Here is a 10449-nt window from a genome sequence, read left to right on the forward strand (position 1 = left end):
AACGTTTTTCTAGCCACCAGTGTGTTGGAAGTCGAGTTTGAAGAAACTCTTGCACTCTCGATGGTGTTTACAAATAGGTCTATTTGCAAAAATGTTTTTTGGTCGGTGTATTGGACCTAGTGATTGGGACCACAGTTTCCAAAACCGTCTGTTCCATTGCATTTCGGAGGCCCAAAAGCCCCTACCTACTATCAGCTCTTGCACGATAATGTAGAGATTTGGAGAAGTTTGGTCTAGCTCTTGCACGATAACGTAGAGATTTGGAGAAGTTTTGTCTCTCTGAGGCAGCGAATTGTCTGTTTCTTTATCAAAAAATCCATTCAAAGGTTCAAACCTTTGAGTTTTGGATTATAGGACAATGCAAGGGTTGACTCCCCGTTTCCCATTCATCAGTTGGGATTTTAGAGTTCCAACAAAAGAGAGATATTTGTAGATTGTCTTATTGAGTTTACTTATGCAGTGATGCCCATGTTTTGAGGCATCCTAGGTTCTATTTTCACTAGTGGTCATTGCCGTGGGGTCGTGATTTCTTGGATATACCTTATGCAGATCACTCTGGTTGCAGTCTTAGCAGTGTGCACTCATTCATGGCTTGGATTGGATTGTAGTGGATGCTTTATAGGCCATTTAGATGCATTGTGATCCTTGTTGGATGCACTAATAGGGCCATATTTCCTCGTGGGATGCTTTATTAATGGATGTTTAGCACATAGATGCTATTTTATGCTGAGGAAAAGCTTTGACACATTGTAATTGATGCACTCATAGTGTTGTGCTCTCTTGGATGAGACAGTTTTGATGCTTATGCCCATGGACGGTGTTTATGCTTGAGGAATTTGGCTCTTATTGGCATTGGGGATTGTCTCCACATTGGAAGACCCAACCGATGGTGATACTTCTGATGGAGTCAGGGTTTCATCCAAGTTAACCTTGTCCATCATATTATCACTTATATGGATAGCCACCTTGCTGCATAGGTCGAAGGAGGTAGAATTCATAACCGCTTTGGGTCTACCAATTTGATGAGGAAGCGGGGCAACAATCATTGGTCACTCATCTGCTCATATGGTTCACAAAACAAGAATTGAGGTGCTTGATTCTAGCATTGAGGTGCTTGAGTTATTGGTACTGGCATTGGGACGGATGCGCCAAGGTCTACATTCATTGGAGCAATAGGTACGGGTGGAAACGCTCAGACTCCTAGAGGGGGTGGGTCATGGGGAATTGGCATGGAGGTTCCATGCAATGGGAGATAGGGTGGAACTTGTGGGGCCACATAGTTGGCAAAGGTCGGTGGCACCGGAAAGGTCAAGGGTTCATAAGATGCCCCTCCTTGAGAGCATCTCGCATCTCCTTGGCTAGGGTCTTATCCTTAGAAGTCCCTTATCCATGGATCTTCATCATCCATGAATACCCATTGAGGGTGCCTTGCAAAGGAGGGTTCCTCATCCATGGATCTTCATCATCCATGAGTACCCATTCAGGGTGCCTTGCGAAGGAGGAGGGTCATGGGTCCACAAAGGTGGTTTCAATCCCTGTCTGTGTTTCAGGAGCTGCTTGTTGCTGACCTTCCCTTCCCACTGACATGCCAGTAAAGGGGTTCTCCATGTCTGCCGACTCTATTCGGCCTAAACGCCCAAACATGTTGGAGAATGTACCTCTTAACCTGGACACTACAAAAGGAGCAAGAGAGTTGGGAGAGGCCACACTAGTGAAGGGGGCTTCGAAAGCCCTTAGACTTGAGGGGTCTTGCATCACCTCGTCCAAGCTCTCCATCTCATCGAAGCTAGATGGATCCTCCTATCGGGGTCCTATTACGGAGTGGGAGCTAGGAATTGAGCTTTTGGATTAGACTGACCCCCAACTAGCACGAAAGGTGGGTTGAGTGTAGCTCAAAGCACTGCCTTTAGGCACGGGATCCTTGGACAAAATTCTTTCGGATCGCAAGTGCATGTATGAGACCTCCAACAGGGCACACTCAAGCTGAACTATAATTATGTAATTTTTTCTGGATTACCCCAGAGGTATCCCCATGATTGTAGGGATAGCGCTATGGCAACGGTTGTAGGGATAGCTTAACACACCAGTTGATGGGATATCAGTATAGCAATAGGTGGCGAGATAGCAATGGTCATGGGGGTAGTGCTAAGGCCACGAGTCAATGACTGTCAGACCGATAGGATAGCTAACTCTGACACGCATTCAATTAGGGCGATGGGTTAGACCGTGGTCAAAAGCTAGGTCATGGGGATAGTGCTATGGCCATAGGTCAATGAAGTTTGACTAGTGAAATACAGCTATGGTGATGGTCGATGGGATAGCTATAAGCCGTCGACCCGTGGGGATAGTAGAAATGTGCTATGTTGCCAATTGGTTTTTTGATGATTTTTGACAGATTTGGAGTTTCTGTTTAGGTTTTTTGTGCTAGGGGGATGCTATACTACCTAGTCTGCCTACTCAATGCAAAAAACTTGAAAGAAAAACAACATTTGAGTGCCAAAACGAAAGATTTCTTGAGGGGTGACTATTAACACACAAAACAACTTTGAAATTCAGCTTGATTCTTCATTCTTGTTTGTTTTTTGTGAGATTTGACAACATAGACACCTTAGCAATCTGAGAAACTACCTTTCTATCATCTCAAATGCTCATCCAAGAACTCTAGAGCAGATCCTACTGCCAACTGCTAGCAAAACGCTGATCCTGATGGATGAACAACCATGCCCTACTAATCAATACTGTTGAAACTTCGAATCCATAGCCACTAGAGATGAGCGTCAATCGACTGGGAATCAATATACACCAATAGAAGAAGAGGAAGAAATTGAGCATGAGCCATCCCCATGGCGAGGTGAAGGAGAAGAAAAGAGATAACAATGAACGCTGATGAGAGCTAGAAGGCGAATGCACTCAAGAGAACTGCAAGTGCGATGAAGAGCAAGCAACAAGCAACTGGTACATGCAAACAATGGCTCAAGAGTTGTAATTCAGATTGTCAATATCCCGCCCTTATGACAGTGAGTTGCATGGTAGCTAGGATGCGATAGCTCGGCCGCCTCCACCTCAACCCAAGAAATCTGCACCTCATTAGAGATGGGGAATGGGCATTGAAGACTGCCGTCATGATGGTATGGACGAAGCCAAAACCCATTAACTAGATGTGGAAGTACGTGCCCTTGCAAATCCGCAAGATAAAATGACATCGATCTGCAATCATGAAAGACCCATAATGGACCCGACCATCACAATTTCAACTTCCCTGGCATTTTTCCAAGGCAAGTGTTGAATAGAAGAACCAGTTGCCCGTGCTCAAAAGATTTCTTCTTGGAAGCCAAATCCACCCTCCGCTTGCACTGTGCTTGAACCTCCAAGGTGAGATAATAGCTCTCCAACCACAAATCATCCAATTCGTCTAGAACATCCAACCAGAATACCATAGAGTCCTATAGAAGAAGCCTGTCCTCCACCGCAATCCTTAGACTTGAAACAATATGCTCGATCAGCGTGATTACTTCCAGCCCAAATGCCAATTTAAAAGGAGTCAACCCCGTGGCCACCTTGAATGATGTGCGGTATGCCCATAGTGCTACCAGTAACTTCTCATCCCAATCCGTGTGGTGCTCATTCACTAGTAGCAACATGATCCTCTTGAAAGTATGATTGATAGACTCTGCCAATCCATTCGCTTGCGGATAATAGGGGGAAGTCTTCTTGTGAATCACCATATAAAAAGCATTCATCCGCTTGATGACTTTGTTGACAAAGTGAGTCCCCCTCTGACAATCTCAATTGGACACCCAAACCGAGTGAACACATCACGGTATAGACACTTTGCGATTGATTTTGCAGTGTTGTCCCACAAGGCCCACAAGCTTCCACCCATTTTGGTGCCATAATTAGTGGCTACCAGAGTGTAGCAATTCCTTGTGTGGGCAGCTGTGGGCTTGAATGGAGCCATGAAATCCAGGCCCCATTTCTGAAATGGTTCCAGAGGCAAGATGGGATTAAGTGGCATGCAGTCTCAATCAGTGGGTTGTCCCAACCGTTGGCAAAGGTTGCAACTTTTTGCAAACCATCGAGCATTCTTCTGTATGGTCGGCCACCATAACCCTACCTGCAGAGCTTTCTTTATGATGAATTCACCTGCAAAATGGCCACCTAAAACCCCACAATGAGGTGGAACACACCGCAACAGCGCCTTAGTCAGTGTCATCGGTACAACTGTCCCAGGACTACTTCAAAGGATCAGCTTTGCAATGCCAAGCATTTCCTCTAATCCCAATTCATGTACTTGGGCATGATGCCAGTAGATAAGAACAAGAGCATCTCATCATACCATGACCATGGTCCTTCTAGGATGACTTTGGCCTCTACCGTGATTGGATCCGCCCAAAAAATTGCTGCTAGCTCCACATGTGGGAACTCGTCCTCCACTCTCATTGGCAGCTCTTCAGACTCTAGTCAAGAAAGGTAATCTGCGACCGCATGCTGTGAGCCCAAGCAATGAATCACATCAAAGTCATATTCCTACAAGAGCAACAACCATCATCCCAATAGGCCCATAAGACTTTGCTCTGCTTCACCAAATATAATAATGCGGAATGATCAACATGGAAGACAAACAGTCGGCCCAACAAATAATGTTGGAATTTCTTAATAGAGTAGATCATGCCCAGTCCTTCTCGCTCCGTGATAGAATAATTCTTTTTGGCCATTGAGAGCCGTCAGCTTGCATAGTAGATTGGACGATACCATTTATTCGCATCTTCCTACATCAAGATGCTCTTAATAGCTCTATTGGAGGCATCCATGAACACATGAAAATTCTTCTCCCAATCCGGAGACAGCAGCACCGGTGCTCTGGAGAGATGAATCTTCAGCCTACCGGTATGCTTGGTCGCACTCTATGATCCACACAAATGCTTTTGGTTCCACATGTGCCAATGCATTCAAGGGAATCGCCATGTGAGCTACAAACCGCAGATGTCTACCATGCCATCGAATTTGGCCCAAGAACCGCAAGCATTCCTTAGGTGTTCTTGGTGCCGGGGCTTGCATAGTTACTACCACTTTATCTGAATCCACCACAATTCCTTTCGTCGAGATCACATGCCCTAGGAGTCAGCCACTATGGTGGACTGCGAATGCACATTTCATCATGAAGGAGACTTCCCTACATCGTTGGAAACATTTCTGCAAGTGCTCCAGGTGCTCATTGAATGTGCCGAACACATGAAGGTCATCCAGGAAAATCCTCATGAAATCTATCAAATAGGACCCAAAGATCTCCTACATTGCCCACTAAAAAGTCGAGGGAGCATTCTGCAATCCGAACCACATGACTGTGCAGACATAGACCCCCCATGATGTGATAAATGTTGTTTTGGGCTGGTCTTCCAGAGCCATTCGGATTTGGTTGTACTCATTATATCCATCCAAGAAGGAGTACACCTCATGCCCTACCACTTCATCGAGCATAGAATCCATATAGGGCAAGGGAAATGGATCAGGTACTGTGGCTGCATTTAGCTTGTGGTAGTCAACACAGATCCACAATTTCTTGTTTTTCTTTGGCACAATGACAATCGGGTAAATCCACTTTGGATTTTCAATTGGTGCGATAAATCCCACCCGCAACAAGTGCTCTAGTTCTTCACGCACTTGCTTGGTCATGTGCAGATTCATATGATACCTCTGTATCTTCATCATAGTGACATCAGGTTTGAGGTTGACCCGGTATTGGTAAAACTTTGGATCCAGAACCTTCATGTCCACATAGTCCCAGGTGAACACATCAAAAAATTCCCACAAGACGGCAATCAATTCGCTGTGGAATTCAGTCGTCAACAAAGTGCTGACTTTGACTGGTTTAGATGCGCCATCCACTCCGAGATGAATCGTATCCAGAGCATCTTTCTGAACTCACATGACTCTGCTCATTCGTTCTTCGAATTCCCTCTCTTGCTGTAGGAGATCAATTCTGCTGCTACTTGCTGGGGCTCATCAGACTCCTCCTTCAGAACAGGGCTGATCACGGCCGCGAGGAAACTTTGATGCATGTAACTATCTGTAATGCCTTCCACATCGATGGTGAAGATAGGAACCAACTCCGGATTTGCCTTGAGAAAGGCTTCCTCCTCATCATCCTCCAATCCGTCGTCTGCCATGTTCATCATCTCGGCCAACACTGATCAAACCCTAATGGTGCCACCACTTCCATTGTGACCTGCACTTTCTTCTTTCCTCTCTGCATTGAAATGATGTTCTGCTCCCAATTTTGCTTGACTTTTGCTTGCTGCAACCAAGGCCTACCCAAAAGGATGCTATACTCTGGTGTTGCAGCTTCCATGTTGAGCACCACAAAGGACACCACGAATGATATGCCTGCCACCTCTAGAACAACGGCCCGCAAGATTTCGAGTGGTTGAACCCGACGTTGATCAGCCATGCGGACTAAGAATGGTGCCGGCTCCCAAGACATCCATCCCATTTATTAGCAGGTCTTCAAAGTGACAATGTTGACCCCCGAACTGCCATCTACCAGCACTTGAGCAAAAGTTCGACCTTGACATCAGAATTCTCATGTCCATCAAAGGAACTGCCGGAACTGGGCATGAATCAGCTTGACATAGCTCCACCTCTTCTGGTTCAAACTCCATGTGCAGGGAATGCAACAATTTCCGGTGGAATCCTGGAACTAGATTAAGCAATTTGCCCAATGAAATTTAAATAGGAGCCTCCTAAATGCACTCCAACCCCGGCTCCCTTTGCGGAGAATTAGCCCGCCTCTTGGCTTGGTTAGCTACCAACAACAGAGTTGCCTCTACTACCTTCAGACCATTTCCTGGTAAGTGTAACTTGAACTTGGATTGAGTCTCCACCTCTGATTGAACAACTGATTCCACAAACTGCACCTTATGTGCCTCACTGGGAGTTGTTGCAGACTCTAGCAGGGTCATCAATAGTGGCTCCTTCGTCACCAACTCGCAGACTTGGCATCGAACTGTGAAGATTGTGGGAGAGAGGGAAGGAGTCTCACTTGTAGCTTTCTCACATGCACAATGGGGGAGTACACACAAAGTTGGAGGCTGAAAACAGTTTTTCTCTTCTTAGTTGTGAAAGCCAAAAGAACTCAAGTACAAAGAAATAGAAGAACCCTATATGTGGGTCTCAAACCAAACTCAACTAACTAAGGTGGCATACTAACTGAGCCACGAACTAGTGTAGATAAGGATAGCTATCATCCAGCTATTATTCGTGGGCGGTGTACCAACCGCATCTCCAGCTAACAAGTCGGTGACATAAATGCACAACAGTCACCCTGGCATATCACGAGTGGAGCTCGATATCTCAACACTCCCCCTCGAGCTCAATCCCAATTCCTGCACACTACTATTGTGGCAAAATGGGTCATATGGCTAAGGACTGCTATAAAAAGCAGAATGACATTATGAGTGGAAAATTGCAGCAAGGCAATTATGCATCTTCTAGCAGGCAGGGTGATGACAGAAATGAGCATCTATTTATGGTGCAGCATATGACCAATTCTGTGACAAGTGCAGAAGAACAAAATGATGTGTGGTATGTTGACTCAGGTGCGTCAAACCACATAACCACATGACAGGTCATGCAGAATGGATGCAAGATGCAAGGAAGATGGAAAAGCCAGGATTTGTGGAGACTGGTGATGATACTGCACATCCTATTGTGCAGATTGGCAAAATTCCTTTGTCTATGCAGGATGGGAAAAAGAAATACTTGTCTAATGTATTTCATGTCCCGAACATCACCAAGAACCTGGTTTATGTTGGTCAGATGGTTGAGCAGGGCTTGTAGGTCAGATTTAATCCTCATGGATGCTTTGTTGAGGATATGAAAAATAATGGTCGCTTGATAGCAAAAGGAAAGAAGAAGGGCAGGATGTTTACGTTGGATGCGGACATGCCTGAATTGAGTGCAGCAATGTTTGCACATGGGACCGGTGTAGTTGCAGATATTGATATCTGGCACAAACGCATTGGTCATGTTAATATACAGCGACTTAAATCAATGCAAGCCCAAAATATTGTTGCAGGATTGCCTAAATTCAAGGTTGCAAAAATGCACAAGGTTTGTGAAGCCTGTCAATTTGGAAAACAGGCAAGGAAACCTTTTCCTAGGCATGTTCAAGAGAGTAAAAAGCCATTGGAATTAATCCACTCTGATGTGTGGACTACAAAAGCTGCATCTATTGGAGGTTGTCACTATTTTGTCACATTTATTGATGACTTCAGTAGAAAACTGTGGGTGTATTTTATGAAAAAGAAAAGTGAAGTGTTTGGGCACTTCAAAGTTTTCAAAGCTATGGTGGAAAAAGAAACAGGCCTGCAAATAAAATGCCTAAGGTCAGATGGAGGGGGAGAGTACCTCTCAAATGAGTTTGCAAGGTTCTTGCAGGAGCATGGTATAAAGCAGCAATATTCATGCAGTCATACCCCACAACAAAATGGAATTGCAGAAAGGAAAAACAGGCATATTGGAGAGGTATCTCGGGCTATGCTAAATGAAAAAGATCTACCAGATTATTATTGGGCTGAAGCAGTTGCTACAGCAGTCTATATAATGAACAGGACTTCCACTGCAGCAATACATGGCATGACGCCAGAGGAGATGTATACTGGTAGGAAACCAGATATTTCTCATCTGAAGATTTTTGGTTGCATTGCCTATGTCCATGTGCCAGATGAGTTGAGGTCCAAGTTGGATCCAAAAGCTGAGAAGTGCGTCTTTATTGGTTATTCTCTGCAGTAGAAAGGGTATAGATGCTATAACCCTTCTACACGTAAGTTCACAGTGAGCAGAGATGTTGTTTTTGATGAGATGAGCAGCTGGTATAAACCAGTAAATGTGATGATTGATGTAGATGCACAAAATGGTAATGCTGCACAGAATGCACAACAGCAATCACAAAATATCAGTGGACCTGGAGTGTCCTCTACCAGTGGTTCACATACTTCGCCATGGACAGGTAGATTGAGATCAGGAGAATCTCCTCAAAGCAATGCAGAGAGTGGTACGCAAGTATCACGAAAAGGAAAAGAGAAGGTAGATCAGCCCATGTTTGATGTGAATGCAGGTCACTCTTGTGTGGATGGTGAATCCAGTGGCTCAGAACAGAGCATTGATGATGAGTTGGGTATTCCTTCTGTTGTTACACCTGGAGTAAGGAAGACTAGGGATGTTTTGAGAGCACCTGGAAGTGAGCCTATTTTGCACAAGTCTACCAGGGTTAGGTATCCTATGGATAGGCTGAAATATGATGGATTTACAGCCATTCACTATGCCTATATGGTCAAAGTGATACAGGAACCAGAACCCACTTCTTTTGAGCAAGCCATGGGAAATGAAAAATGGGAGAAAGCCATGGATGAAGAAATGGATGCCTTGGATGCTAATGCTACATGGGAATTGGTGCCTTTGCCTAAAGGCAAGAATGCAATTGGTTGTAAGTGGGTTTATAAGATCAAGCACAATGCAGATGGTTCTGTGAATAGATACAAGGCAAGATTAGTTGTCAAGGGGTATGCACAGACATATGGCATTGATTATGAAGAAACTTTCAGCCCGGTTGCAAGGATGGCAACTGTAAGAGCAGCCATTGCTATGGCTGCATCAAAGGGATGGTCTTTACATCAGATGGATGTAAAGAATGCCTTCTTGCATGGTGATTTGCAAGAAGAGGTCTTTATGGAGCAGCCAGCAGGTTATGTTCATGCTATTCATCCTGAGTTTGTTTGCAGGTTGAAGAAAGCCTTGTATGGCTTGAAGCAAGCACCTAGAGCATGGTCTGACAAGATAGGACAGTATCTTGTCACTATTGGCTTTCAGATTTCCAAGGCAGATTTCTCACTCTATGTGAGAAAAACAGAGAAAGGGATTATGCTGCTTGTCATTTATGTTGATGATTTGATCATCACAGGTGATAGTGATGAAGATATCCTTCATGTGAAAATGCTATTGAAGCAAAAGTTTGAGATGAAGGATTTGGGAGAGCTGCGTTATTTCTTGGGCATTGAGGTGATTAGATCACCAAGTGGGATACAGCTCTTGCAGAGGCAGTATGGACTGGACATGCTGTCCAAATATGGGATGACAGGCTGTAAGCCTATTTCAGTTCCTTTGGAGCAGAATGTGAAGCTGAGCGCAGATGCAGGTGAGCTTCTGGAAGACCCTACTATGTACAGACGCATAGTAGGAAGTTTGATTTACATGACTATTACCAGGCCAGATTTGAGCTATGCTGTTGGGTTGGTAAGTCAGTTTATGCAGGCTCCAAGGAAACCGCATTTGGATGCGGCTAGACGCATACTCAGGTATGTGAAGTCCACATTGCAGTATGGACTATTTTATGAGGCTGGGGTTCAGATACAGTTGCATGGATACACTGATGTTGATTGGGCTGGTAGCATT

This window comes from Dipteris shenzhenensis, chromosome 29, assembly GCF_047967505.1.
Source record: "Dipteris shenzhenensis isolate YYH24624 ecotype China chromosome 29, Dip_SZ_1.0, whole genome shotgun sequence".
In the NCBI taxonomy this organism is placed as follows: Eukaryota; Viridiplantae; Streptophyta; class Polypodiopsida; order Gleicheniales; family Dipteridaceae; genus Dipteris; species Dipteris shenzhenensis.